This window comes from Camellia sinensis, chromosome 7 (assembly GCF_055761805.1).
Source record: "Camellia sinensis isolate YWXY chromosome 7, ASM5576180v1, whole genome shotgun sequence".
NCBI classification, from domain to species: Eukaryota; Viridiplantae; Streptophyta; class Magnoliopsida; order Ericales; family Theaceae; genus Camellia; species Camellia sinensis.
Window position 1 is genome coordinate 148366118 of NC_138967.1, and position 27422 is coordinate 148393539.

Here is a 27422-nt window from a genome sequence, read left to right on the forward strand (position 1 = left end):
GCCTACCAAAACAAAGAGGTCGCTCGAGCGTAGACTCCCTCGCTCGAGCGGTCTGCAAAAATATGAAAAGTACTGGTTGCTGAAATTCTCCACTTGATGCTCGCTCGAGCGTGAGACACAGTTCCTCGCTCAAGCGTAGGTCTCGTCGCTCGTGCGTGCGTCTGCACACGCAAAAACCTAAGAGCTTGCAATTTACGCTCGAACCAGCATTCCGTCACTCGAGCGGAGCTTTGAACACAAAGGTGGTCGCTCGAGCGTGGAATCCTTCGCTCGAGCGTGGAAGCCAAAATCAGGGTTTCCAGATTTGTTTCCAAAGCTCAAACCAACAATCAAACATATCAAAACTCATCCTTTTGGGCTAATTTTCTGGAAAACAAGTAGAAACCCATAATACAACATGTTTTAAAGATCATTTCATAAAATCAAGCCCAAAGGTTTGACAATTGAACACAAATTTTAATGTAAACATGAAAAACAATGCAAGAACATAACATGCATGAGTTCTTGTGAACTCTAATGCTCCAAAGCACGATCAAATGCAAGATTGAACTAAAAAACAAGGTGAATTCTTGGATCACAACTAAAATATGAACATGCATGTGTGAACCCCATGAAGACAACTTCAAAATTTTCTTGATATGATCATGCATGTATGGATGGACTCTCAAATTAACACTTTAAGCTAATTCTTGACTCTAATCAGCAATTTTTCCATGAACCATGCATGTAACAACTTAAATTCACAATTAAGAGAATGAATTTCCTACCTTAAGTCTTGAATTCCAAGTGTAGAAGCCTAATCTCTCAAGTCTTCTTCAATTTCTTCTAAGTTCAAACAAGACTCTTGTTGGATTCAATTCCTCTTCCAATTCTCTCTCTCTCTCTCTCTCTCTATCTCTCACGGTTTGGTCTAGAGGATGGGAAAGATGATGTATCAAATGTGTGAAAAGAATTGGTCTTGAATCAACCCACTTAGTGGCAATTGTGTAAATAACCTATATTCAATTAATCTAGCATTATTTATTCTAATTTAATCATTCCAAATTGAATTTTAATTAAACCTACCATAAAATTCTATAAATCCTAGCATATAACACTAATCAATTTCTAAATCAATCGCCGATAAGGCTTTCAATTTGCAATTCGAAATTAAAACATGAACAGATCATTCAGTAACAAATAGATAGAAATGCATTCTAAACAACACACTCACACAAACAATTTTGGATTTCATTTTAATCAATTACTTTTCATGAATTAACGCTAATCAGAGGTGAGGGTTGTCACAGTAACATACTGTTGTCATTAAAATTTATTTTCTCTATCAAACAAATATAACAAAATACAGAGAGCTGATCCAGTGAATGCTAGGGTTGAAGACCACGAGTTTTCAGAGGAATGTGAGTCCCAGAATGCAGAACAAATGACAAAAGTGAAACAGTTAAAGAAGCAGAGGTGGTAGACACAGTTTCCTCTGTCTATTCATTTGATAGTGCAGTGGGATGCGGCCAAACGTGGCCCAGGTGTCAAGCTATGAAGTTAGGCATGTAAGTGATGTAGGGCACACGGTTTGTTTGCAGGAAAAAGAGGAGGCTGCAACAAAGAAGCAGTTACCAGCGGTTATGGAGATCATGGGCAGTTTTGCAAGAAGTTGAGGTAAATTGCTCCATGGTGGGACACGTGTCAGCAAGCTAGTAGCAAGATCAGCAGCATAAAGGCTAGGAATTCAAAGGAGAAAAGGCTCAACAAAAATTCATAACCCATGTGGAATTAGGAGTAATATAACTTAATTAGCAGTAGCTTTTATACTTGGGAGTATTTCGTTTGTAATTCAGCCTCTGTGACCAAGTTTTCCTCTGTCGATTGTTATGCACATTGAACTTTTAATTTAATTATTGTAATTAAGTGGCAAGTTTAATTGTTCTTCAATCAAATTTTAGTTTATTCACACTTGTTTCTTCATATTACAACCTCCAAAGAAGTCCTTGAAATTGTCAAGGCATAGCACACCAACCACAATTGTTTGATCTGTTGTTTTTTGTGAAATTCTGGCTTCTCTGTCGAAACTCTTTTGACGATTTGACCGAAACCAAATTTTTGCTAACATATTTTGGCACGCCCAGTGGGACCTGTCTAAACAGATAAAGCAATTATTGGAAACATGCTTCCATATGAAAATAAAAAATGCTCTTCTTCTTCGAATAGAGCAATTATTGGAAAGCATCCTTCCACATGAAAAGCTGAATTATATGAAGAATTGAACGCCATATTTAATTTCAAGTTGGCTCACAAAATGCAAACCGTTATTCATCAAGAGCCAAGGTATGAAAATAATATGGCTCAAGGGATGAACACATCAAGTCATGAAGATAACATGACTTTGGAGAGTTTTCATAAGCCATCAATGGTTAAATCTTTTTTTTTTTTTTAAAAAAAAAGTCCATTCTCCTGAAAGATGTTAAAAATCTATCACAAAATGATGGTGAAGATTTACTTGGGAGGCATAATTTTAATCCAAAGATAGCTAAAAATTATGAATGTGGGGGGCATAATTTTAAGCCAAATATGGCTGAAAATTATGAACAAAAAACTGGTGAGCAACAATCCTTTTTGGCAAGAGAAAAGCAAGTTTTTAAGCCAAACATGGCTAAAATTGATGAATTACCAACTGTTTATGAATTCAACATTTTTATATCATTCAAAATGATGAAATATATGAAGTTTTAAAGCCAATTTATACTATGGCTTTTGATGTTCAAAATTTAGTTTGGAATTGTGGATCACACCAAAACTCAATTTTGGTGAAATGGTTAACAAAACAACAACTGCTAGAGAACATTTTTCGGTCAATTGCATGTAATGGATAATTAACAATGGTTAATGAGCTAAGTATAGCCAGCAAAGGCATAACAAGTTCATGTAGTATTAGCCGATGAAAAAAATAAAAGAAGAAAAGTGTTTGCAAGGCCATGTATAAATGTGCACAGGTCTATTTTGAAGATGAAAATGCTTCAAATGCGCATTGATAGTGTCAATCGTTTGTAAATTGGAAATTATTTAACTTCCCAAATAATGTCTATTTCAATATAGTGGTTATAGAACTCTTCAAAAATTCAAGTGATCTCATATTTAAGAGTTGGAGGGCATTGTTTGCATTATAATTAGTTTCCAGCCATTGTGGCCTGTCGATTATGGCCAAAATAATTTATGAATTTTAGTAAATATGGATTGTCCCTAAATTTTTGTCCTTTATATCATTTAAGGCAAAATCCATTTTTACCTCTAAAATTTATTTTCTCTGCCGAACAAACATAACAAAATATAGAGGGCTAGTCCAGTGAATGCTAGGGATGAAGACCATGAGTTTGCAGAGGGATATGAGTCCCAGAATGTAAAATAGGGGACAAGAATGAAACAGTTAAAGAAGCAGAGGTGGTAGACACAGTTTCCTTTGTCGATTCATCTAATAGTGCAGTGGGATGCGGTCAAACGTGGCCCAGGTGTCAAGCTATGAAGTTATGCATGTAAGTGATGTAGGGCACACGGTTCGTTTGCAAGAGAAGAGGAGGCTGCAGCAGAGAAGCAGTTACCACTGGTTATGGAGATCATGGGCAGTTATGCAAGAAGTGGAGATAACTTGCTCCATGGTGGGACACGTGTCAGCAAGCTAGTAGTAGGGTCAGCAACATAAAGGCTAGGAATTCAAAGGAGAAAAGGCTCAACAAAAATTCATAACCGATGTGGAATTAGGAGTAACATAATGTAATTCAGCCTCTGTGGCCAAGTTTTCCTTTGTCGAATTGTGTGCACATTGAACTTGTAATTTAATTATTATAATTAAGTGGCAAGTTTGCTTATTCTTCAATCAAATTTTAGTTTATTCACACTTATTTCTTCACGTTACAACCTCCAAAGAAGTCATTGAAATTGTCAGGGCATAGGACATCAGCCACAATTGTTTGATCTGTCGATGTTTGTGAAATTATGGTTTCTTTGTCGAATCTCTTATGACGATTTGACCCAAACTAGATTTTTGCTAACACATACATGGTTGTAGAATCTCTTAATTCAACTAGATGGTTCGGCAATGTCATCTCCCTAAACACATCACCACCTATATCAAATGCCAAAACAATGAAACACAATCCAATGAACTGCAGCATTCGCAAATGCAGAGAATGTACTGAAACAAAAAGCTTCACTACAAAAATCAGTAACACAATTGGATCTCCTCCGAGAGTGAGTGCTAAGGAAGTAAATCTCCACCGTCTACGGAACATCCAATCCACTCTTGTAATCAACAAGGTACCCAATTTTCACAACTTTGTAGTCATTACTTCTCTGATCAAACCCAAATCCACCAGCAGTTCCAACTATAGATGGTAGCTTAGGAACATTACTAGTAACTGGAGTCAATGATAGAGGAAATTTTACAATTTTTCTAATTGATGGGTTCCATAAAAACAAATTGCTTGGGCATAAAGATTCCAATAAACACAACCCATTACATGAATCCACAATATTGAATGAAAATACAGAGTACCCAGATGGGGATTCGAGCAAAAGATACCCTTCACCAAAAGTTTCGTCATCTATACATGATATATAGCAATCTTGATTGTGGGATTCGCACTTGATGGGGCCCTGTTTTGGTGGAGATTTTTTTTTTTAAATTAAAAACGAAATTCATAAAGTAGAAATTAAAAGTATTCTTATTTAGCTTTTAAATAATCAATATTTTTTAGTTTATTTAAGTTATTTTTACTTAATAAGTTGTAAGCAGAAACTGCACTAAATAATTTGATACAGACTCTTAAATCAAAATAAGGTATAATTACTCCAAAAAGTTGTAACAAACAGTTTTGGGAAGTGATGTGATTTGATTGATGTGTGTGGTGACAAAAATTGTGCTAGTGATTAAGGAGTACCAGAAATGATACATTCCCTAATTTTGAAATTTTAAACAGAACTCTAATGACTTGACAATGAAAAAAAAAACAAACACAAACATTACATCATCGTGGAGTCTACACACCATTAGAACTCTCTAGAACTCTCAATCTTTTTTCTAAGGAGTACCAAGAGTTGCAGACTAACCTCAAAGCAGAGAGACTGCACTGGTAGTCTTGCAAGGATCTCCATCCCGACTTCTGTAATCCTCCTTCAACATTATCCAAATTTCTAGATTTAATTTTTAAAAAATTAAGATTTTTTTTTGTGTTTTTTTTTAGTGATTTTTTAAAATATTTTAAGTAATTTTTTTTTTTGTTTTAGATGCATCTAACATAAATGTACTTAAAAAGTAAAATATTTATAAAAAAATATTATAAAAAATTAATAAATACAAAAGAATATGAAAATATACTGATTTTTTTTTTAAAATTCATAAATATTAGATTTTTTTAATTATACTTATATTAAGTGTACCTAAAAAATAAAAAATTTATTAAAAACAAAAAAATATATATATGAATTTTTTTCAAAAAATTAAATTCAGAAAATTGAAACCAAATTTCTTCAATTCTTTTTTCTTCTCAACTTCTTGAGCAGTTGGTATAAGCTTGGGGCTTAAATAGGCTTGTGTGAGTGAAGAAAAATAATATAATATATAGTTGTGGATTTATTATTAGGATAAATTATGATGGTAGTCATATACTTCAATTCTTTTGTCATTTTAGTCCTTATAATTTCAATTAACTTGATTAATCCTAAATTTATAATTTTGTTTTAATTTAAACCAATTGATTACAATTCTTAACATATTTTTATAAAAAAATATGTACATAAATGTCATGTGTCATACTTTTAAGGTCAAAATTATAAATTTACTAAATTCAATGAGTTAATCTCAATTAGTGATAATTTTTTTGTAAAAAAACTAACAAAATTTAATTAAGAATCAAAATTGAGCCAATTAAAAATCTATAAACCAAAATGATATAAGGAATAAAATGTAAGGACCATCAATATAATTTTCACTTCTTATTATTATTAGGGTGAAAATCACAAACCCCTATAAACCTAGGACACCTTTTAATATTAGGAAAAAATATAATATGTTTGAAATATAAATTACACCTGTGATTTTAAAAATTATAAATATTTTATTATTAAAATTTTTTATTTAATAGAATTAGTAGAAAAATAAATTTTCTAATTACTCTTCTATACAATAATAAAATTACCTGCATTGTTAATTGAAATATATTTTTTGCATCATTAAAAACTATTAATTGACTTGATAATTTATTAATAAAACACTTGAAGGGGTGAAATGTAATTTTTAAAATCACATAAGGTAATTCATAATTTCAACAAATCTCAAAGGATGTATTTTATGATTCACCGATAATATTATTTGTATCACTAATATTTCTTATATTTAGTTAAAGGGTAAATTACAATAAATCTCTTCAAACTATGTAGGAGTGTAAAAATGGCCCGCGGCTCGTGGGTTGCTCGAAGTCTGCCCGCGACTTGGTGTGGGTCCGGCCTGTTTAGGCCCGTTTGGACCCGAGCACAAGCCTAGCCCGAGACCATGGGCTTGGGCCATCATTTTGAAGCCCGGTCCACCGGTCCATTTAAGGCCCACTCAAGGCCCGCCAAGGCCTAATGTCTTTTTTAGTGGAAAATGATAAAATTTTGGTAAAAAAAATTTTAAAAAAAAAATGTTCAGGCCCGGCCCGAGCTTGGCCCACCAGCCTGCCCAAGGCCCGAATACCCCCTAGGTCTGGGCCTAATTTTTTGGCTCGTGAGCTGGCCCGGCCGGTCTCAAATTTTGGTGGGAGCCCGCAAGGCCCGACGTGTACCGGGCAAGGCCCGAGATAGGATAGGCTGGGCTAGGCCAAATTTACACGTCTAAAACTATGGCTCATTTCAAATTAGGACTCATTAGCACTTTTCTTCCATGAACTTTAAAGTATAACAGTGAACCACTTTGAACTATTATTTTATTCCACTTCACACCTATTAGAATTTTGTCTTAGGATTTTAAAAAAATTAAGTTATGTGTGTGAATTACATGACATTCTTATTAGTTTTTTTCAAGAAAATAATGTCTGTTATTGATTTTTTTTTTTTTAAGATAACAATACCCTTATTTGGTGATCACGTGTATGTAAGATTATAGGATCTATATACTAGAAATCAAAACACTACGAATATAATTAATTACTAAAATATAAACTTAGATACATACCGTTTGATTCCGTTATTGTCTTGAGTTTTGCTTCCTTGAAAGAAGATGGTATTCACAATTGAAAAACCTTAGCACCAGCTCTTCCCCTCATTCTCCTAATCTTTTTGTTGTCTTTTCAATGGGGCTGACAACCCTTTGATCTACATATATATAGATATATGTAAACCCTAATAAGGATAGGAGAGGGGGACTGGGCCTAAATAAAACAATTACTAGGCCCTCCCATTAAGGAACCCAAATAACTTAAACAGGCCTTACACCTCCATATCACATATCCACATATAAAATAATAAACACACTAAGATGGACCATGGCCCAAAACTTTAAGGACCACAATAATAATTTTGGACTCATACCAGTCAATTTATCTGAATCACGTTCAACCCGTTTTTCACAAACCAAACAAAATATATAGTCAGTGACAGCTGTAGACGCGCCCGCGTGGGGCCTCGATGCTACTACAGTTCGGACTCGATTTGTGTCACGGTTCTTAATCTGAACCAAAGAGTCCAAATCTGGCAAATCGTTTTGAGAAATAGATTTTTGAAAAAGTAGTGCCAAACATGGACTGCTTTGCCAGATACAGAGTCGCCACCTAAATATTTTTTATGGGGGAATTTAGGAAACCCTGACTCGGTGCCGAAGGCCACGTGTCCGTCATCACCGGAGTTGTCTCGGCTCGGGAGCTTGGGTACGATCGGGGAAGGTCAGCTATGAGCACCCCCTCTCGCCTGGTCCGAAGACCAGCCTCTACTAACCGTGATATCCAGTTTTGAAAACGTTATGTGTTCTTATTCCAATTATTAGCCTAGAATTACTATGTTATGCGCGCAGCAAACAAGTATAGACCAAATCGCCCAAATTGGAACAAAACATTTCATGTTTGTTTTGAAAATGGTTTGCTACTCGCAAGTAGGCTAAAATGCAGATTTTGCCACCCTCAAGTGAGCTTTTAGAAAAGATAATTTTGCCACTATCTAGTGGGCTTAAAACTCATAGTTTTAATACATTATTCCAATTTAGGTAATTCAACCTCCACCCACAGGCATTTCAAACAGTTTAACACATAAGCATTTAGCCGCATGGCAAGCGTACTGTCATGTTAACATTCACACACATGCGAGATGCTAAAGCATAAATACTTACATCGTACTCCGTGCCAAAACAGTAAACTAGTTAGCAAAACATGCGTGTCCTAGTTCATGCTAAATTGTCTAATGCAACACATACAGGATGCAATTAGATGGGCTCGGCTAATCTTAAACATGGCATGTGAAATGCAATCAACTATCACATAGTCAATTTTTGAATTGAAGTACAAATGTAGTTAGCGTGATGTACCGAGCCCAATGCATGCAATACAAATGCATGGATGCACGCACGCATGGCATAAGGTATGCTAATTTCAAAAAATGCCCTAATCTACCATCATAAGCTGGTAAATGAAAGGGAAGAAAGAAATGGGGATTGGAAGACATACACACACTCACCCACACTTATTACATGTTTCCCCTCACTCAGAGGGTTCGAATTAATATTACAGTCCCAAAATAATGAATAAATAAAATTATTACAAAATTTCCTAATTAATTAAAAAAAAGAGGAAGCAAAAGAATGAAGAGGGTGGCCACAGCCTCTGCCTCGGGGCGCGCAGATGATGCATGCTCGAATCCGTCCTGCCTGGAAAACCCGTACTATACTCTTGTCGCCTCTGTTTGTACTGCTTTGTCTTTCTGAAAATTGCCAAAGTACTGGAACAAGCTCTCTGCATCCTGCAGAGCACCACCGGCTAGACAGAATTGCCACCGGCACTCCAAAATTCCCGTCGGCACTTTATCAGGTTCATCGGCACTCCAGATAGTGCCGGTCGGCACTAAATTCTGCCGGTCGGCAGAAACTTCCTGCAATAGACAATTTGACAGCAAACAGAGGACAGGCAGTGCATAGTATGGAGTTTTTGGACACATGTAAGCATGGTCCTACTTCTTATCATATTTTAGACTCAAAGAAGCATGACTTTCGATCCTTGAATCATCAATGGTACATGATGAGTCAAAGGATCGAATTTGCCATTTGATATGAAAATGCATGCAACAAACAACATGAAAAACCGAGGCCTTATCAAGTTAGAGTCAAAGGTCCCGATGACCGGGGATCAAGGCACATTACATCACTTGAAGTACGAATGGTCCTTGACTCCCACACTTGGTTTGACACCCCAAACCAAGTAAATGCAATGCATGTAATGCTCACAGGCCTCAAATGTAACACGCCACCAAGATATAAAACACAACAAGCAATATGCAATTATCATGACAAAATGTATGATACCAAGCGCACAAGATACAAGCATGATGCAAACATGGAGCAAATTGACCATGGAATTGATGTGCTACAAAGCTTTAATGGAACAAATATGCAACGAACATGGGGCAAGCATGCAAGAGGGCTTGAAGTGGCAAAGGGGCAGGTCCTTACCCTTCTCAAAACAGTGGCCAAAAGTGCTTAAAATGGTAGACAATCAACTCATGTTAACAAGCAAACTTATGGTCCCAAAACTAAGGCACTAAAGGAGACAACTTACCCCCACCAACATGGCCATTCATGGCATGATTAAAACAAATAAAAAAAACAGGATTTATGCATGTAAGATATGACCCCAAAAAAACTCCTAATATGGCAACTAAAATAAGCCCCATGAAACAAATACACCAAGGCTCATTCTTAGGCATAGGAAGACACATCTTCAAGGCATGAAAGAGGCTATGCATGCACACATACAAGCATGATTCTTGGACTAAAATATGACCCTAGATGATGCCAAATCAAGAGGGTAAACACAACCATGCATGCTAGAGGTCCAAATGCTCAAAGCTTCCAAGCCAAAATACAAAGCAACTCTAACAAACATGCCAAACATGACCAAGTTGATAACCAACAGAGGTTAAGCATGGAAAAACAATGCTAAATGCTTCATGGAACCAAGCCAACACACACAAAAATCATGGCCTAATCATGGGATGTATTTTTAAGCAAGATGGAGCAATACAAAGCAAATATCACAAGCATACAAGAGGGCCCAAATCCGACCAAAAATAGAGGTTATGTAAGACCTAAGATGCCTAAAAAAGTACTGAAATGAAGCCAAGAAACAACAAGCATACATGCTATCCTTTTGAGCCCAAAAAGTAAGGAAACAAAACCATAAAGGGAGAGGGGTGTCCCTCCCCTATGCAAGACTTCAAACCAACTTTTTTGACACTAAAATACACTGATTTTTAGTGATCAAAAGATCAAGAGGCTGAAGTGCACAAAACCTTATCAAAATGGCACCAAAATAGGCTAAACAAGGCCTAAGAGGGTGAGTTTGCAATCTAACCACAAAGTGACCTTAACGAAAGTGTTAGAGCAGGAAAATATGAGCCTTTTTTATGTTATACACAAGAGCCAAAACAATAAACAAAATAGGTAGAAAACCAAAGCAAGTTTGGGGAATAAAAGGGAAGATGCTCACCCTTGAAGAACCCTTGAAGAACAAATGGCCTAACCTCCTTCTTTGGATCAAAACCAGTCCAAAACTCAAGAAACAACTCCCCCAAGTCCCTCAATCTCGGACTAAGGTGTAATAGTGTGTGTAATGGTGCAAAAGTAAGGTAAAACACACCTTTTGGGCCAAGAAACACACACAAGAAGGGAGAGGGAGAGAGGTATAGAGATAATATGTATCTATATCTCTAAAGGCTGATTTTGCTTCTGTTTTTTCTAACCTAGAACCAAGAGGAAAGCCTCCCTCTTATAAGGATCCCTCTTGCAAAGCTTATTCAACAAGCTTGGCTAGAGGGAAATCCCTCCATACACGTGTATGGAGGGGAAAGGAGTTGGTGCCAGCTATCACAGCTGGCACAAAATATCTCCATAAAGTGGAGGAACAGTGGTCGGCTGCCCAAAAAAGCTATTTTGGCAAAAAAAGGTGCCGACCGGCAACATATTATGCCGACCGGCAATAAAGTGTGCCGATCGGCAAACAAAATTGCCGATGGAAGAAAAAGACCAGCCGGTGGCCTCCAGCCACTGCCGGTGGTGTATGGGGGTGTCTCACAAGGCATGCCCTGCCCTTCTAAGGCAAAACAAAAGTGTTCGGTGCAAAACTAGACACTAAACAGTCGAGTTCGGGGATCCTGAGGCAAGGCGCGCGAGCCGAGACCTCCGGGAACTCCAAACGAACACAATCATGGATGATCACCGAGTGTTCAAACGATGACGTCCAAGTCTTGAGGACGGTTAAAAATGGGGTGTCTACAGTTGCCCCTCTTTGACAGAACTCGAAAGTCATAACAATGACGGGAGTGAATGTCAAAGCCCAGAGACGACCCATTTTTGACAAGGCCGAAGACTTAGACAAACATGCAATACAAATAAGATATGCGCCCGAAGGCAGGGGCAAAATGCAAGACAATGCACGGAGCCGAGCATAACTTATGATCATGCAAAGAAAGCTGTAACGAAGCAAACATGCAACAGTTTTAAGCTAGCATACCAAACTACACTACAATGCAGAAAGGACGTAAGAGAATTATGGAATTCTCAAAATGTCTCACTCGGGAGATACAATACCTGTCCGGTTCGTCTGGTTGCACCAGCCTCAAATGAACCGTACATATAATATCGTGCCTGAAAAGAAAACAAACTTAACAGGTACAATATGGTTAGCAAAAATGCATGACAATGCAAGAATAGTGGTGTACTCGAAATGCGTGACAGCGCAAAGTAAGTAGAGAGCATGACAATGCATACTGAAATACAACTAGGCAAGCGGAGCAAGCGGTCTACGCAGGCGACGAAATTGATCATAAGCACGCGGTCTACGCAGGCGATGAAACCAAACAAGCGGTCTACGTAATTAACACATGTGGTCTATGCTGGTGACGGAGTTAAACATGCGGTCTACGCAAGTAATGGAATTAAACATGCGATCTACGCAATCAAAACATGCGGTCTACGCAGGTAATGGAATTAATCATGCGATCTACGCAATCAAAACATGCGGTCTACGCAGGTAATGGAATTAAACATGCGATCTACGCAATCAAAACATGCGGTCTACGCCGGTAATGGAATTAAACATGCGATCTACGCAATCAAAACATGCGGTCTACGCAGGTAATGGAATTAAACATGCGATCTACGCAATCAAAACATGCGGTCTACGCAGGTAATGGAATTAAACATGCGATCTACGCAATCAAAACATGCGGTCTACGCAGGTAATGGAATTAAACATGCGATGTACGCAGGTAATGGAATTAAACATGCGATCTACGCAATCAAAACATGCGGTCTACGCAGGTAATAGAATTAAACATGCGATCTACGCAATCAAAACATGCGGTCTACGCAGGTAATGGAATTAAACATGCGATCTACGCAATCAAAACATGCGGTCTACGCAGGTAATGGAATTAAACATGCGATCTATGCAATCAAAACATGCGGTCTACGCAGGTAATGGAATTAAACATGCGATCTACGCGATCAAAACATGCGGTCTACGCAGGTAATGGAATTAAACATGCGATCTACGCGATCAAAACATGCGGTCTACGCAGGTAATGGAATTAAACATGCGATCTACGCGATCAAAACATGCGGTCTACGCAGGTAATGGGATTAAACATGCGATCTACGCAATCAAAGGAACGTACTATTACACAGCATAATCGAAACAATTTGCGGGGCTCACAAAGCATGAAAAGGATACGGGGCGGGACATTCTTCGCATGTATCGAGCGTTGCTTGCAGAAGTTGTGATCTGAGGTCAACTCAAAGGTTCACGTTTCAAAGGTGTGATTTCCCGTAATGTGAGGGCGTCCGACAACGCGGCTGACCCGAACAAAGATACGGAAGGTGCGTTAACCGCAAGGGGAGTTTCATCGGTATCAATTCTGATACTTGGCTACCCTGCCATTCTACGTTTTATTTTCCTTTTTACTAGTAGTTTAAGCACATTGCACTGCCTCAGGCAGGTTTATTTTCTTTTTTTTTCAAAATTCAAAATTCATACACTTTGCAAAATATGTGATGGGGAATGAAACTAATCGTTTTATTCAAAAGGTGTTGCATTTGTGGATCTTCTGTGCATCGCATCGCAGGGTTTCACACCGTAATGTGAACGAAATTGAACTCATTTTGGAAATTCGTCATCGTAATAATCAGGTAGTGAACCGACTTACAACTCGATAAGCAAAACAAAGCTACGACACAAGCAAACAAGTGTGAATACAACTCGATAAACGAACCGAGAGCTACAAGAGGGCGAAATACAACTCGATAAGCAAATGTTCAAAACTCGATAAGCAGACGGGCGTGACTTCGCAAGAGTTTATCGCCGGAGGGGATTTGGAGGTGATGAAGTTCCCCAATTCTTAGCCTAAACAGCTCAGGAAACCAGGGAGGAAGCCCACCGGCACGGTGTAGGAACCACCGGCTGCAAGGAGTGGCTACCGGCCGCATATCTGTTTTGTCGGCAAACTGAAATGGCCGGTCGGCATATTTTGATGCCGGTCGGCACTAAACGAGGGGAACCACCAGAATGTTGACACCTGTCTCCCCACTCAACCTTATCTCCTACAAAAGATCCCAGCTTCGTAGTTTTCCTCATTTTCACATTGATTTGCTCCAATGGAAGAGTTTCTTGCTCAACATCTCACAGCTTGGATTGCTAGCTTGGATGGCTCGGAAAAGGTGAATTTTCGGGGTTTCGGCATAAATGCACTATTCACTCTGGGTCGTACCCCGTTGCATCTGCCGTTTCTTCATGCCGCGGCAAGGTTTTGGAATCTGGTGACACATGTTTTTAGCTTCGCCGGGCAAGAGATATGTCCTACCTTTGAAGACTTTCGAGCATTAATGGAGTCCGAGCGCGACGAGGAGCTCCTACCCCAACTTAATTTTGGTCATGCCCAATCCTTAGGGCGCATGTGTGGACTCAGCATGCGCGATGCTCGGTCTTTGACGGATGATGGGATGTTAGACATTCCGAGTTTGGCCAATCGATTTTCTGATGCTGGTGATCGCAGCAACCATCACTGGCAAGGCTTCCGGCGACATGCGCTCTGCTTGTGCATGCTGTCTCATTTCCTGTTCGTTTCGGGCTCTGGAGGGGCTAGTGTCCGGCTGATTGAGGTTGCCCAAGGCTTGAGAGAGGGCAAGAGCTGTATTGCCATGGTTCTGGCCGAGACACTAAGGGGCTTAGACGCCTTTTACTGTCATGAGACGACTAGGTTGGCAGGGAGTCCACTATTGTTACAGGTAATATTTCCCACCCAATCTCGCATTTCTGTATTGCTCACATCACTCGGCCCTCGAGCTCAGTCTTTTCTCACAAAACCCCATTCTCACTTTTCTCTCCTCGTACATCTCTCTATTCTTTAATCTCTCATTTTTCAATCCCTCCCCAGGTGTGGTTGATGGATAAATTGCAGGTTGTGGACTCCTGCCCAGCATATTCAGCTCGCGGCTACTTCTTCCGACGTCGTCTAGTTAATGCCTTGGATGAGGAATGGTGGTTCGCTTGGATGTGCCACTTGTCCGCAGACCGTATTGCTTGGCGGTGCTCTTGGTTGAACCTTCCGGCAATGAGTTACAATATGCCTCGGCAGACTGGGATTCAACTGGTCGGTCTCACTCATTGTGTATTCTATTTCCCATTTCGGATTCGACGCCAATTTGGCCATGATCAGACCTGCCCGCCAGAGGGGATAGAGTATCCTGCTGCATTTCCAGCCCGAGGCGCGCAGCTTGCTTGGCAGGCCACTGCGTGGAGGATGAGAGAACTCCTGGCCCCCGCTCCTACTTTCAGTTGCACTTTATCTGACGAGTGCATAGATTGGCTCAATGAAGAAGCACAGATCGGGCCCAGCTTGGCATCAGAGGCTTCGACCAGCTCTGGGAGGGGGCGCAGGAACACCTGACTTGACCATGCCCTAGATTTATTGCTTTATTAGTATTTTCAAGTTTTCTTTCATGAATGTAATAAAAAGCAACTTCAATTGTTTGTAAGAGCAGGAAGACTCTGTTTTGAAATCAATGAAATTGAAAGTTCTGGTACTAAGAATTTTCCACTTTGGTCCGAAAATAGTCGAAGTTGTAAAAAGATTATTTGAACGAAGTCAGCTTATATTAAAACTTTTCAAAAACATTTTTGATGTGGATCAGAACTGGACACGCCTGAGATCTGTCGCTTGAGATGCACAACCCCAAATTCCCGCAACTGGAAAGTTGCCCCTAGTCTGAAGAGCCTCGTAGCACCGCATAACAACGGAAAGTTGCCCCTAGTCTGAGTGGCACTGCACCGGAGATTCCAACGAATGCTGATGGACAAAGGTGGCTGAGATGATCAAATGGACAAAGTTGATCGGGGAAGTGTCATGGCTGAACTTCAGGACGAAGCTGCCTACGTATCCCAAAGATGGGAATCAAGCCTTACGTAGTTCCGGCTCGGGTTCACTCGAGTATTTTCACTCTCCTTTTGCGCTCTAACTTTTGCCAAGGCCGCCCTTTGCGGGTTTTTAGCCTTGCGAGCTCAGTTTTTATATTTTCTAATTTTTTGTGCTCTAACTTTTGCCTAGGTCGCCCTTTCGGGTTTTCGGCCTAGCGAGCCTCTCAAGGGTAGTATTTCTTCAACTTGTCCATATTGATCGGTTGAGAGAATTCTAAGCCATCTAAGTCCATTAGAACCACAGCTCCGCCTGACCAGATGGTTTTGATGATGTAGGGACCAGTCCAATTGGGTCTGAACTTGCCCCTCGGGTCGTGGATGGGAGCTTGGTTGTCTTTGAGTACCAAATCCCCTTCCTTTAGATTTCTGGACTTAACCTTCTTGTTAAAAGCCCGAGCAATCCTGCGCTGATAACTCTGAACGTGGTACAGTGCTTTCAATCTTCTTTCATCAAAGAGCATTAGTTCCTCGAACCTGCTCTGTTGCCAATCTGCCTCAGCTATCTGACATTCGGCCAATACCCGTAACGACGGCACTTCAATTTCAATAGGTAGAACAGCCTCCATTCCATAAACTAACGAATACGGAGTTGCTCCGGTAGAAGTTCTAATCGAAGTCCTGTAGCCCCACAGAGCAAACGGCAACTTATCTGGCCAATCTCGATAGGTCTCCACCATTTTCCGCAGTATATGCTTGATGTTCTTGTTGGCGGCCTCAACCGCTCCATTGGTTTGCGGCCGATACGTAGATGACTTATGAAAAGCCACGTTATACTTTTCCAACAAGTCGACCACTTCTTTCTTAAAGTGGGATCCATTATCTGAGATGATCTCATTTGGCACCCCGTAGCGACAAATGATGTTGTTTCTGATGAACTTTGCGACGTGCGACGCCTTCAACACCGCGTATGATTGGGCCTCGACCCACTTTGTGAAATAATCTATCGCTACGAGGATATACTCATGTCCGTTCGATCCCTTCGGGGTAACAGCTCCAATTACATCGATCCCCCACACGGAAAACGGCCATGGGGAAGTCATGTTGTACAACTTGGATGGTGGGATGTTCATACGGTTTGCATGGATCTGGCATTTGTGGCATCGCCGAACAAAGCCGATACAATCCTCTTCCATGGTCGACCAGTAATAGCCCTGTCTAAGGATTTTTCTGGCCAACATTACTCCATTCATGTGTGCACCGCATTCTCCTCCATGGATGGCCTCCATTAGGCGCTTCGACTCTTCAGCTTCTACACAGAGCTTATGCATTCCCAGATGACCTCTTTTGTACAGCTTACCTCCGCAGATGATGAACTGAATAGCTATTCTTCTAATGGCCCTTTTATCCTTGGTGCTTGCCCCTATCGGATACGTCTCCTTTTCCAAGAAGTTCCAAATATCGTAATACCAGGGGTTGTCGTCTTGGGCCTCATCTATGGCGGAAACTGACTCGTATGCTGGCGCAAACTTCTGATCAATGATGACTGGACGCATCCGGACTCCCGACGGGATGTCTATCATGGAAGATAGAGTTGCTAACGAATCTGCAAACCTGTTGTTCTCTCTTACGAGGTGGGTGAAATTTAGTTTCTCGAACCGAGGAATTAACAAATCCAAGGTTTGGTGGTAAATTATCATCCTTTCCTCCTTGACCTTCCAGTCTCCTTTTGCTTGGGATACAACAAGATTCGAATCCCCAATGACGTCCAACCGTCTTACCCCTAGCTCTAGGGCTGCTTCCAGACCAGCAATACATGCCTCATACTCTGCCTCATTGTTCGAGACTCTGAACTGGAGCTTGAATGCCAAAGGGATACGGGAATCGTCAGGCGCTATCAGCAACACTCCTATCCCATACCCATACTGGTTTGACGCTCCGTCAAAGTACATCGTCCAAGTTTCATCCTCGATATGCAGAATCGCTTCATCTGGGAATAGGTACTCAACCGCTTCATCCCCCTCAACCGGGTGGTCGGCAAGGAACTCCGCTACTGCTCTCCCTTTCACCGACTTGCGTGTTACATACTTCAAGTCGAATTCGGAAAGAAAAAGCAACCAACGAGCTAGCCTACCTGTAAGTGCTGGTTTCTCGAAAAGATATTTGATGGGATCCAAACGTGAAACCAACATTACAGAGTGAGCTAACAGGTAGTGCCGCAGCTTCCGGGTAGCCCATACCAAGGCCAAACAAGCCTTCTCCAGTGGTGTATAGCGGGTCTCGTAATCCAGCATCTTCTTGCTCAGATAATAGATAGCCCTCTCCACTTTGTCTTCCGACTCCTGTGCGAGCATGCAGCCCATGGTGGTCTCAGTTACCGAAAGATACAATATCAACGGTCTCCCCGGTTCTGGCGGTGACAATACAGGCGGGTTCTGTAAATATTCTTTGATCTGCTCAAAAGCTGCTTGACATCGGCCGTCCCATTGGAATTTCTTTCCTTTCTTCAGGAGGCCAAACAGTGGTTCACAAGTCACGGTTAGTTTAGAGATAAACCGCCTTATGAATTGCACTTTACCTAGAAAGCCTCGCACCTCCTTTTCAGTCCTTGGTGGTGGCATTTCTAAGATGGCCTTGATTTTGGAAGGGTCAACCTCGATGCCCCTTTGCATTATCAGAAACCCTAGCATCTTTCCTGCTGTAACACCAAAAGTACACTTCTGGGGATTTAGCCGCAGCCGAAATTCTCTGATCCTTTGAAAAAAACTTTTGTAAGGCGGTGTAGTGGCCCTCTCTTTCTTTGGACTTGACAATCATGTCGTCCACATACACCTCGACCTCTTTATGGATCATATCATGCAATATCGTAGTTGCTGCCCGCTGATAGGTAGCTCCCGCGTTTTTCAGCCCAAATGGCATCACTCGATAACAATATGTACCCCACGGGGTAGTGAATGCAGTCTTCTCCCGGTCCTCGGGCGCCATTACTATCTGATTATAGCCTGAGAAACCATCCATAAACGAAAGCAAGGCATGTCCTGCCGTGAAATCTACCAGTTCATCGATGTGTGGCAAGGGAAAGTCGTCCTTCGGACTGGCCCTGTTCAAATCTCTGAAGTCTACACAGACCCGAATTCTGCCGTCTTTCTTCGGTACCGGAACAATGTTGGCCAACCAAGTCGGATACTCAGACACCAACATGAAGCCTGCGTCAATCTGCTTGGTGACCTCTTCCTTGATCTTAATGGCCCAATCAGGGCGGATCCTCCTGAGCTTCTGTTTGACAGGTCGGGCCTCGGGATCAAGAGGGATCCGGTGCTGTACAATCTCAGGATCGATTCCAGGCATGTCTTCGTAGGACCACGCGAAAACATCTTTGAAATCTTTTAACAAAGCGACTAAGCGCTCGCGTTCCTCAGAAGACAACGTGGACCCGATCTGGACCAGCCGCGGGTCCTTCTCAGTACCAACATTCACAGTAGTGATTTCATCCATTAAAGGTTTAACAAATCTTTCCTGCTCTTGATCAATTAACCGTTGCAAAACCGGAGGAATTTCTTCCTCGTCGTTTTCATCAAAATTTTGAAAATCCTGATTTAAGCAATAAATCAAAGGCACAGAAAAATACTCCGAAACCACATCCACGTCGTTCTCATTAAATACTTCCGAGCCGTCGGATTCTTCCGTTACAACAGACTCAAAAGAAAATGAAAAAGACGATCTAGACAGGACTGTGGTATCCGGGTTATCACCCCCGGGAATACCGGACTCAGACTCAGTTGAGCTGGAATCTGATTCCGACGCACAAGATTCGGTAGAATCAGATTCCGGCTCACTACCTGACCCGGTGCTGCTTGATAGAAAGCCTTCTTCATATTGCCAGATGAGAGAAGGTGCGATGGATGCATCCAAAATAGCTGATGGTAGGCCCGCAGCCGCTTCATTCCCAATCACACATACCGAGGAGCTATTCCCCAAGCACCTCTGTTCGATCGGAGGATCTGACAGCAGACATGCCAGCGCTGCCCCCATTTCATTTTCAGCGTCCTCGGACTGCACCTCCTTACTTTGCTCGGCCTCAGCCGATAGATCTGCCTGCCCTTCGGCGATGTCATCCTCAAGTAACTGTAAATCAAAGAAAATTTCAAATCCCGGTACGCGCTTCTTCTCCGCATTGAGCCATGGCTCCGGGAAGCCACAGAACGGAAAGTCCTCCCCCTCCCGGACGAAACGTCCGTTCAGGGTCCCCTGAATGGGTTGGTGCATCAAGTCAAAGGGCTTCCCCATCTGTTTCGCCCTGGCCCTTCCGGCCATTTCCTTTCCTTTCCTTATCCAATCCTCTTTGGTGGGTAAGTAGCCCAAACCAAAGGTATGGGGGTTATGTGGCACCTCGGTCGATGCTGCGGCACCTTTCCTACCGCTCTTGCCTAATCCCATCCCGGGGATGTGCTGGAGTTTGTTCATGAGATAAACTGCTTGGGCACTGACATACACCCCTTCGTTAGCTGCCATGATGTTCTGTACAACCCGAGCCTCGGCCAAGGTAAAACCTGATATGAACACATCTTCTATACCATGCTCAATTTCTAGAACAGGCGTAGACACCTCTGGTGGTGGATGAATTGATGAATTTCCAAAAACAATGGCTACTCCCTTCCCATAGGGGTATTTCACCACTTGATGTAAGGTAGAGGAGACCGCCTTTACCTGATGCAGCCACGGCCGTCCCAAAAGCAAGTTGAACGTTGCAGGAACCTCCAAGACATGGAAATCTATCTCATGCTGTCCGGGCCCAACCTTTGTTTGAATCTTAACTGTCCCCATTACCTCCCGGCTTGTGTTATCATACGCCCGAATTACCTGGGCCGTTGGTATAAAATCCGCGACTTTCAAACCAATCGCATAAGCTGTCCTTGCCGGGCAGACATTGATAGCGGATCCCGTGTCGACAAGTACCACAGGTATCCATTTATCTCTGCACTCGACAGAGATGTAGAGCGGCTTGTTATGGTTTGCACCCTCGGGTGGCAGCTCTTTGTCAGAAAAATTCAATGCTGGGGAATTCCCTCCTAAAAAGACTAATCCCACCAGCTGCTCGGGTGTGGTGTCTATGGACAGCTTGGCCTTGTCCATGGCTGTAAGGACAGCTTGTCTATGTACTCGAGAAGCCATAAGCAGTCCCCAGATGGAGATGTCTGCTTGTATCTTTTTCAATTGTCTCAATACGGCCTCATCTTCGAGTTGCTTCTCCTTTTGTTTCTCTGCTTCATTATCTTTCCCAGACGCCTCTGGCTGATCTAGGTGTGGAGGCTTGAAATACCGTCCACTCCTAGTCATGTGATCGACTTCGCCGATATACCAGGTATCATCTGGTTGGTTACCTTTCCAATCCTCGTCCGTGTGGGCAAGACATAGATCGTCGTCTTCCCACCACATACCATCTGCGACTGACAAGCATCTGTCTGGTTCTGGCACAACTGTCTCGATACTCACAGTACCTTTTATCCCTATGTTCACAGCATCCTCCATTTCCGTACTTGCGGCGGTTTCGACCCCTACGTGGCCTTTTGCTTTTCTGATCCTCTCAGAATCCTCGAATCTTTCTTGTTCTGACTTTGTCAATGCAGTAGATTGCTCACTGATCCCTGTACTTAAAATGCTCCATTCCCGAGCGAAACTCTCGACGCCGGCGCTCTCCGGCGATGTATTCTGCTTTTCGACACTCCCGGGCGTTGTTGACATTCCTGCCCCTGCCGGGCCTTGTTCTAACTGGAACTCCCCTATTACATACGGCTGATCGTCTAACCACCCCGTGGCCTCTGCTGATTCTTCATTATCATACCAGTTGATAGCAGAGTCTTGGTCATCATGAAATTGGGACTTGACAACATCCTTTTCCACGGATGTCAAATCATCCATTCCCTGTCCTGAATTGTCCCCTCGGATTACACACAGCTCTCCCCCGACTGGAAATTCGACATTTGGTCTATTCTGGCCCACGGGTGAAATGTAGTCATTCGGATTGTAAGCATTCCCAACATCATTCTCAGGCTCCACGGACCCTGGTTTGACAACCCCTTTCTTGTTCTCGATGGTCACCACCACTGGCTTGGGTTGGGTTATGGAGATGTCCGTCATGCACAAATCGGTGCAATCGGGGAGGAAAACTTTAGGTTTAGGCAGGTAGGAGGGTGTGATGTAGATACTGGGATCGTAGGATGTGACCCCAGTGTGGATGAAGTTGACTCTTTTGGGTGGTGGAACTTGGTTATGTGCGGGGAGAGGATTTGTGGTAACATTAGCTTTCTCAGGGGGAAGAATCAACCCATTATCAATGAGATCTTGAATCTCATGACGTAAACGAAAGCATAGGTCAGTGTCATGACCATGCTGCTGGTGGAACGCACAATATTTGGCTGGGTTGTGGGTGGCGGGTAGTCTTTCTGGTAAGGGCCGCGGCTCTAGGGGCTTCAGATGCCCTTTCCTGATCAAAACCCCCAGAGCTTTGGACAGGGGCATATAAAGTGGAGCGAAGGTTCTGGTGTTTCTGGGAGGGTATTTGGCTGTTTGCGGGTTGCTTCCGGACGCGCCGGAGAATGGTGTGGCTGCTGCATTTCTCGGGGGAGGGTTAGTGGTGACCATACTCACTTCGGAGGTCCTGGAAGTCGTAGCGCCACTCGGGCCTGCATTAGTACTACGATTGAAATTTCTGCGGGGTTGATCCCGATCATTATCAATCCAACCTTGTCTCAAGGCGTCCTCGATCTGCACCCCCATTTCATGCAAATCAGCAAAGGTGGGAAAGGGGACTACAATCATCTTTTGCATTAGCTTCGGCTGAAGATTGCGCACAATCATCCGAATCTGGTCTTTGTCTGTGGGTCTCAAGGTCATCATTGAAGCCTTAGCCCGCCATCTAGTTACAAACTCTGAGAAGCTTTCCTTGGGTTCTTGCCTCGTTGTCTCGAGATCCCGGGTCGTGATCTCGATTTGTGTGTTATACGAGTACTGCAGGATAAAGGCCTCAGCCATCTCGTCCCAGTTTCTCTTGACGTCGTCCCCCAACTTGGCATACCATGCGGACGCCACACCTGACAAGGTCCGGCCGAATAAAGATAGTTTCTGCAATCTTTTGAGGCCCATTGGCCTTAGGACGTCTGAAAACAGTCGCAGGTGTACCATGGGATCCTCAGACCCGTCAAAACGATCAATTTGGGGCATCTTAAATCGATCTGGCAGCGTCACGGCTGTGTCGATGTACCCATCTCCAATGTCCGGAATGGACTTCGCACCTTGAGATTTCTTGAACAGCTTTTCAAGCTTGTGCATTTTTAATGTCATGGGGTCTATCTCAGACTCAAAGGGAGAATCCGATACGTTAATGGGAGTGGTTGCCTTGGATTGTTGAGGCGGAATCGGGGGTGGAGCCGGCCCCGTTGGGATGTCTGTATCTTCTTGGACATTCCGGGCGTTTGGTGTTTCTTCGGGTATTGGAACCCTTAATGGAGGAGGGATTTGCTGCGAAGGTGATGCCCCGGTTTGCTGTTGTAATCTCCCAATTAAATCCGCTTGCTCACTCATCACTGTAGCCTGTTGCCTGGCAAATTCTGCCTGTCGGGCAGCATCTTGCTGCATCATTTTCATGCTTTCCTGAAGTTGGCGCACCATCTCCTCTAAGCTAGCCATATTGTTCTGCTCTGGTTGAATTGCTGGTATGCGTTCCCTCTCTGTGGGTGAAACGGGATCCTGATCCCTACTGTACACAGGTGGGGTAGACGAAGCCCTTTGTACCGACTGCTGAACCGATATCCTCTGCCTAGTTGCTTTCCGTTTAGTAACCGGGGGTAGAGAATGGTACACTGGTTGTCCTTCTATCAGATCCTCAGATCGATGGAGCCGGCGACCTCTGATCCAGAGTGCTTGGGGAATGTCTACTGGGTTAGACGCAATGATGCTAAACTACCTAGCAAAAAGTTAAATAAAGCAATAAATAAACCAACAACCGGACAGCACAACAGCATAAAATAAACAAATAATATACAGTTGGATTTTCAAAACACATAGTCGATAAGCCGAGCACACGGTTCCCCGATACCGACCACTGTTCTCAAAATTTCTATTCCCAATACTGAGCCCTGATTCCCGCAGATAACCGATTCTTCTTAAAACTGATACTGATGCCCTCAGGCTTGATGCCCAAACTTACAAACTGGTGTGTTCATTTCCCTGCAGAAATACATTTTGAAAGCACATAGCAAGTAAAGAGAGCCAAAACACCCCTATGTTGGGGTAGGGTTTCCCTGTCTTATTTTGTCAGGAGCTAGGGTTTCATTATGCACACAGCAGTTCTCAAACAACCTAACATCGGGTAAGCAACCTGTCCTAGCTTGGAATGGTCACTATGGATCCGAAAATGTACTAGGTCGAGTGGTCAAAAAGGGTGCCCCGGTAAAACCGGGGTTTGTGTTCCCATACTGTCAGAGCCCATAGCCGGTCAGCCTTACGGACATGCCTTGACAAGACAAGCCTCCGGCAAACCGTTCAGGAATGGCAGATGGCAAACACTGTGTTCCTAGGCGCACCAATGCACATGCAATGCAAAGAAACACATAAATGAGATCAAAACAGGATATCATGAGTTTGAGTCAAACTCTCTAAAACTCCCCAGCAGAGTCGCCAGAAACTGTAGACACGCCCGCGTGGGGCCTCGATGCTACTACAGTTCGGACTCGATTTGTGTCACGGTTCTTAATCTGAACCAAAGAGTCCAAATCTGGCAAATCGTTTTGAGAAACAGATTTTTGAAAAAGTAGTGCCAAACATGGACTGCTTTGCCAGATACAGAGTCGCCACCTAAATATTTTTTATGGGGGAATTTAGGAAACCCTGACTCGGTGCCGAAGGCCACGTGTCCTTCACCACCGGAGTTGTCTCGGCTCGGGAGCTTGGGTACGATCGGGGAAGGTCAGCTATGAGCACCCCCTCTCGCCTGGTCCGAAGACCAGCCTCTACTAACCGTGATATCCAGTTTTGAAAATGTTATGTGTTCTTATTCCAATTATTAGCCTAGAATTACTATGTTATGCGCGCAGCAAACAAGTATAGACCAAATCGCCCAAATTGGAACAAAACATTTCATGTTTGTTTTGAAAATGGTTTGCTACTCGCAAGTAGGCTAAAATGCAGATTTTGCCACCCTCAAGTGGGCTTTTAGAAAAGATAATTTTGCCACTATCTAGTGGGCTTAAAACTCATAGTTTTAATACATTATTCCAATTTAGGTAATTCAACCCCCACCCACAGGCATTTCAAACAGTTTAACACATAAGCATTTAGCCGCATGGCAAGCGTACTGTCATGTTAACATTCACACACATGCGAGATGCTAAAGCATAAATACTTACATCGTACTCCGTGCCAAAACAGTAAACTAGTTAGCAAAACATGCGTGTCCTAGTTCATGCTAAATTGTCTAATGCAACACATACAGGATGCAATTAGATGGGCTCGGCTAATCTTAAACATGGCATGTGAAATGCAATCAACTATCACATAGTCAATTTTTGAATTGAAGTACAAATGTAGTTAGCGTGATGTACCGAGCCCAATGCATGCAATACAAATGCATGGATGCACGCACGCATGGCATAAGGTATGCTAATTTCAAAAAATGCCCTAATCTACCATCATAAGCTGGTAAATGAAAGGGAAGAAAGAAATGGGGATTGGAAGACATACACACACTCACCCACACTTATTACATGTTTCCCCTCACTCAGAGGGTTCGAATTAATATTACAGTCCCAAAATAATGAATAAATAAAATTATTACAAAATTTCCTAATTAATTAAAAAAAAGAGGAAGCAAAAGAATGAAGAGGGTGGCCACAGCCTCTGCCTCGGGGCGCGCAGATGATGCATGCTCGAATCCGTCCTGCCCGGAAAACCCGTACTATACTCTTGTCGCCTCTGTTTGTACTGCTTTGTCTTTCTGAAAATTGCCAAAGTACTGGAACAAGCTCTCTGCATCCTGCAGAGCACCACCGGCCAGACAGAATTGCCACCGGCACTCCAAAATTCCCGTCGGCACTTTATCAGGTTCATCGGCACTCCAGATAGTTCCGGTCGGCACTAAATTCTGCCGGTCGGCAGAAACTTCCTGCAATAGACAATTTGACAGCAAACAGAGGACAGGCAGTGCATAGTATGGAGTTTTTGGACACATGTAAGCATGGTCCTACTTCTTATCATATTTTAGACTCAAAGAAGCATGACTTTCGATCCTTGAATCATCAATGGTACATGATGAGTCAAAGGATCGAATTTGCCATTTGATATGAAAATGCATGCAACAAACAACATGAAAAACTGAGGCCTTATCAAGTTAGAGTCAAAGGTCCCGATGACCGGGGATCAAGGCACATTACATCACTTGAAGTACGAATGGTCCTTGACTCCCACACTTGGTTTGACACCCCAAACCAAGTAAATGCAATGCATGTAATGCTCACAGGCCTCAAATGTAACACGCCACCAAGATATAAAACACAACAAGCAATATGCAATTATCATGACAAAATGTATGATACCAAGCGCACAAGATACAAGCATGATGCAAACATGGAGCAAATTGACCATGGAATTGATGTGCTACAAAGCTTTAATGGAACAAATATGCAACGAACATGGGGCAAGCATGCAAGAGGGCTTGAAGTGGCAAAGGGGCAGGTCCTTACCCTTCTCAAAACAGTGGCCAAAAGTGCTTAAAATGGTAGACAATCAACTCATGTTAACAAGCAAACTTATGGTCCCAAAACTAAGGCACTAAAGGAGACAACTTACCCCCACCAACATGGCCATTCATGGCATGATTAAAACAAATAAAAAAAAACAGGATTTATGCATGTAAGATATGACCCCAAAAAAACTCCTAATATGGCAACTAAAATAAGCCCCATGAAACAAATACACCAAGGCTCATTCTTAGGCATAGGAAGACACATCTTCAAGGCATGAAAAAGGCTATGCATGCACACATACAAGCATGATTCTTGGACTAAAATATGACCCTAGATGATGCCAAATCAAGAGGGTAAACACAACCATGCATGCTAGAGGTCCAAATGCTCAAAGCTTCCAAGCCAAAATACAAAGCAACTCTAACAAACATGCCAAACATGACCAAGTTGATAACCAACAGAGGTTAAGCATGGAAAAACAATGCTAAATGCTTCATGGAACCAAGCCAACACACACAAAAATCATGGCCTAATCATGGGATGTATTTTTAAGCAAGATGGAGCAATACAAAGCAAATATCACAAGCATACAAGAGGGCCCAAATCCGACCAAAAACAGAGGTTATGTAAGACCTAAGATGCCTAAAAAAGTACTGAAATGAAGCCAAGAAACAACAAGCATACATGCTATCCTTTTGAGCCCAAAAAGCAAGGAAATAAAACCATAAAGGGAGAGGGGTGTCCCTCCCCTATGCAAGACTTCAAACCAACTTTTTTGACACTAAAATACACTGATTTTTAGTGATCAAAAGATCAAGAGGCTGAAGTGCACAAAACCTTATCAAAATGGCACCAAAATAGGCTAAACAAGGCCTAAGAGGGTGAGTTTGCAATCTAACCACAAAGTGACCTTAACGAAAGTGTTAGAGCAGGAAAATATGAGCCTTTTTTATGTTATACACAAGAGCCAAAACAATAAACAAAATTGGTAGAAAACCAAAGCAAGTTTGGGGAATAAAAGGGAAGATGCTCACCCTTGAAGAACCCTTGA